The 4,687-nt window shown below is 34.6% G+C and overlaps 1 pseudogene; it reads left to right on the top strand.

Moving 5' to 3' along the window:
- Window positions 1-2,633: 2,633 nt before the first annotated feature.
- Window positions 2,634-3,493, top strand: LOC148775059 (histone H2A.Z pseudogene; annotated as a pseudogene).
- The last annotated feature ends 1,194 nt before the right edge of the window (window positions 3,494-4,687 follow it).

The following is a 4,687-nucleotide window of genomic DNA, read 5'->3' as shown; positions in this document are numbered from 1 at the left end:
AATTGTCAATTTTATGGCTAGAAAAAGATGAATAATGAATGACATAAATTATTAATGCATTTATCTCATTCTATTTTATCGATTTGAGAGATTGTATTAGTCTACCATTTTTCATCTAACTAATCAAATATGAAGCTGATAATGTACAATGTAGTATCTGATTTTGGAAGAAAGAGCTGTTCCTGATTATGTAAGCAGGTACTGTTGTCTAACAAATGTCATTCCATGTTTCTTTTTAGTAACATAATCCTCTTTTTATTAATGTGTTCATCCTTTCACCATTCTTTTTTGGGATGTAAGACTGGGTTGGTTTCCAATCCCTTCACCAGTAATTGGTTGAGGGGTTAGGATCCACTTCTGGCCAGTGAGATTTAAAGAGCAGTCTGCTCGTTTTTCTGGTCATGTTTTTCTTTTTTTCTCCTTTCTTTCTAAGGAGACCCACAGAAAAACTAGTTCCCTTTATACATCAGGTAATTACCTTGTCTTGGCATGACCTTAGCCAACTTTATGTCTGTGAAAGGAGCCAGACTGAGGGCAAGGCTGTCACGTTGAAGGCAACAAAGTTGGGTGAAAAATAATCAGGTCCTTGGTGTCATCAGTGTGTTACTGAATTCCCAACTCTGAACACAGCTCAGCTCTGAATTTCTGTTTAGTGAAAGCCAGTTTTAAAGAGCTTTTCTCATATCTTCTGTCAAAAGTTTTGGAGTGCATTTTTAGAACAATAATGTATGACATTCAGGACTTACACTAGTGAGTACTCTTCCAATGCAATATTTAATCTACATGATTATCAATGTCACTTTGGTCAGTAAAGTGATTATGCATTAGTACTAAATAGAAGAAAGGAGTTGAGTTGAAATGGGTAAGAAAAAGCCAAACTTGCAATTTATTTGCTGTTTTCCCACTAAATTTCTTCACCATGAATTACTTTATGCCAAACAAATTAATAGCTACTCCACAGCTGGGATGGAAAAGTCTTTGTATGACACTCTGGGAGTAAAGATGTCTTACAGGGTCAGACTAATGAACTTCCTTCACAGCGAGTTAGCTAGAATATTGAAGCTTTAATGAGTATGCTGATAATAATCAGCATGTACATTTGTCTGCCATAAGATGTCTGCTTAATTTTCATGGCACATGACATTAAAATACATTGTTTTCATGTACTCTTTCCCTAGTTTTATAACTGGATTTGTGAAAATGTCAGTGATAAAATTGTATTACATTAACCATTAATAATAATCATAAGTTTTTTTCTGGAGTTATACATATATATGACACCTTTAAGGATTTATATACAAACTTATTTTATCTTGCTAATAATTTTAAGAGAAATGTACTTTTATTATCATCTTAGCAATGAGCACAGAGATTACTAGATGTCTTGGGTCCCTGAATGTGTCTGTATTTTTAAACACTATGTTGGTTCCTTATTAGAAAGTATACAAATAGTAACTAGAGAATACATATTTAATAATAAATAAATTTTAATTAATAAATATTTAATAAATATTTAAAATGAATATTTAATAGAATAAATATTTTAAGGAATTTTTCTTCTATTAAATATACCTGTGGCTTATTTGTTATTTGAAAGAATATTTGGCTTGCATAGAATAAAATAACACCACTAGTGCACATATCTATTTTTATAAAATTGAATACACATTCATTGTTTCAGAGAGGTACACTATAGTTTAGAATTAAGAAATTTCTTTCCTTGGAAATTAATATCATCTACATATAGGAAATTTCTTTTCAGACAGTCATGGATACTGGTAATGAACTGCTATTTCTAAGTTATGGTCCATTTGCAAAAACAATGAGTTTTGGAATAAATTGGCAATGAGTTTCACTGTGTTTCCTGTATAGATGCAGTCATACTTTAAAATATAATTAAAGAATATACTCTTGAAAAATTGTGTTTTCAAATAAGAGACATAACATATAATACTCCCACAGTTTTGAATTGAAACATTTCTTTTTTCCAAAAGGAAGTTTTCATCCAAGCTTGAAAGATTGAGCATTACATTAATTTAGGGGATGATAGTAAAGTCATTAATTATCTAGCTGTATGAAAAATTAAGTCTTATGGGAAAATTTGCTAATTGCTACATATTAGAATTAAATAATTACGACATTCAGGACATTGACATTTTGGGAGTTATATTTATCAATGAATAGATTCTTTCCATTTATACATCTTACCATTTATCTTAGGTCTGTGCACATCACGTATTTAAGCATCAAAGAAGAGTCACTAAAAGCCTACTATCTTCCTCATGTATCCTTTAATTATACACTCAAATATGTGTTCTAGATTATACATTCTTATGAAAAGTCATTAAATTCTATTGTTCCTTTTACAACATGCAGTGAGGCATGCCAACCCTCTGCACAGTCCAAAATCTGTGCATAATTTGTAATCTGTCGTTGGTGTCTCTGATTTCTTAGTATTCACTCTTTCATATCTGTGGTTCTGCATTTGTGGGTTCAGCCAGCTGTGAATTATGTAGTATTGTAATATTACTATTGAAAAAACAACACACAAACTAGAACCATGAAGTTCAAACCTGTGGTTCAAGGATCAACTGTACAAGGAAATAAAATTTTAAAATAAATTTTAGGCAGTTTGAATCGCGGTGCGACGAAGGAGTAGGCGGCGGGTTCTCGCTGAGTGTCTGACTAGTCCTTTCTCTGCCTTGCTTGTTTGAGCTTCAGCAGAATTCGAAATGGCTGGCGGTAAGGCTGAGAAGGACTCCGGAAAGGCCAAGACAAAGGCGGTTTCCCGCTCGCAGAGAGCCGGTTTGCAGTTCCCGGTGGGCCGTATTCATCGACACCTGAAATCTAGGACGACTAGCCATGGACGTGTGGGCGCGACTGCCGCTGTGTACAGCGCAGCCATCCTGGAGTACCTTACCGCAGAGGTACTTGAATTGGCAGGAAATGCATCGGAAGACTTGAAAGTAAAGCGTATTACCCCTCGCCACTTGCAACTTGCTATTCGTGGAGATGAAGAGTTGGACTCTCTCATCAAGGCTACAATTGCTGGTGGTGGTGTCATTCCACACATCCACAAATCTCTGATTGGGAAGAAAGGACAACAGAAGACTGTCTAAAGGATGCCTGGATTCCTTATTATCTCAGGACTCTAAATACTCTAACAGCTGTCCAGTGTTGGTGATTCCAGTGGACTGTATCTCTGTGAAAAACACAATTTTGCCTTTTTGTAATTCTATTTGAGTAAGTTGGAAGTTTAATTAGCTTTCCAACCAACCAAATTTCTGCATTTGAGTCTTAACCATATTTAAGTGTTACTGTGGCTTCAAAGAAGCTATTGATTCTGAAGTAGTGGGTTTTGATTGAGTTGACTGTTTTTAAAAAACTGTTTGGATTTTAATTGTGATGCAGAAGTTATAGTAACAAACATTTGGTTTTGTACAGACATTATTTCCACTCTGGTGGATAAGCTCAATAAAGGTCATATCCCAAACTAGTTGTGTATAAAATTTGCTTGATTATAGTAGGAACAGCTTTGTTTTGAATAGGTATCTTACCTAGCAATAACTTAAGCACATTTCTTCCCTTGAAATTATTGTTAATTCTGTCTGTAGATCAACAAAGTTAAAAGGCCCAAGTATTTTTTTTTAAATACTGTGTAATGAACTATTAAAAGATTTTAAAACTTCAAAAAATAAAAAATAAAATAAATTTTAGAAGTTCATGGTAATTGAGCCTATTTTAAACAGTATTATACATGAATTAATATTATACATACATATATTCATCATTAATTGAAAAAGCATTTATGTGCTTAATATGAGCATACATGTACTCCCTCCCCTTAGGGAATTAACACTTTGATGGTAGAAGTTTATATTATGTGGTTGCACAATGTCAGATGGTCATAGGAACCATACAAATGAAATCTTACAACATAATTGTGTGTCAATTATTTTCATTTTATGATTAAATTCCAAGAAATTAAGTACCTTATTCTAGGTCACATATGTCAATGAAATTTTTAACCTCTTTTCCTCCAGGTCTCTCTACTACTTAGAATGTCTCCTAACCTCACTTGCTATCTCCATTTTCCACACTACAGTCAGAGCAATATTCCAAAAATTAAAAAAAAAATAAAATTATTCTAGCCTCTCATTTAAAACACAGCAAGTGTTACCAATTGCTTTCAGGATTATATCCAGTTTCCTCAACTTGTATGATAAGGGTATGGTTTTGCCCTGTGCCAGTTCTGAGAAAGGTTTCAGCTAGTGCCAATCAATATGACCCTGATACTGGTTTGGGAAGTAGACTTGTACCTGGGGATTATCCTTCCAGATTCTGGAGTACTTAATTATTGGTTGAGAATTGGGAGCACTATTCTGAATGTAATTGTAGATGTCTTGGTAGCTATTCACTTTCTTGATGGGCTTTTACATGTCCCTGGTGATGGAAGGATTGTTTGATACACTGAGTAGGTGGAAAGAGGCTCAGGTGTTAGGGCATGGCTGTGTAGATTAAACATCAGCAGGTGGTAGGTGATCTGCTTTGAATTAGAAGCCAACTGGTAAAATAATCCAGGGAACTTCTTGGATTCATGTAGTTTACGTGTTGTCATGAAGAGGGAGCCCGTCGGGGAGCTGACCTGGCTCTCAGGTGCTGGGGATGGACTTACAGGTCTAAGGAC

This window comes from Moschus berezovskii, chromosome 17 (assembly GCF_049115385.1).
Source record: "Moschus berezovskii isolate FMDL1 chromosome 17, NW_MosBer_1.0, whole genome shotgun sequence".
Lineage (NCBI taxonomy): Eukaryota > Metazoa > Chordata > Mammalia > Artiodactyla > Moschidae > Moschus > Moschus berezovskii.
This window is presented reverse-complemented; position numbering and strand designations above follow the sequence as displayed.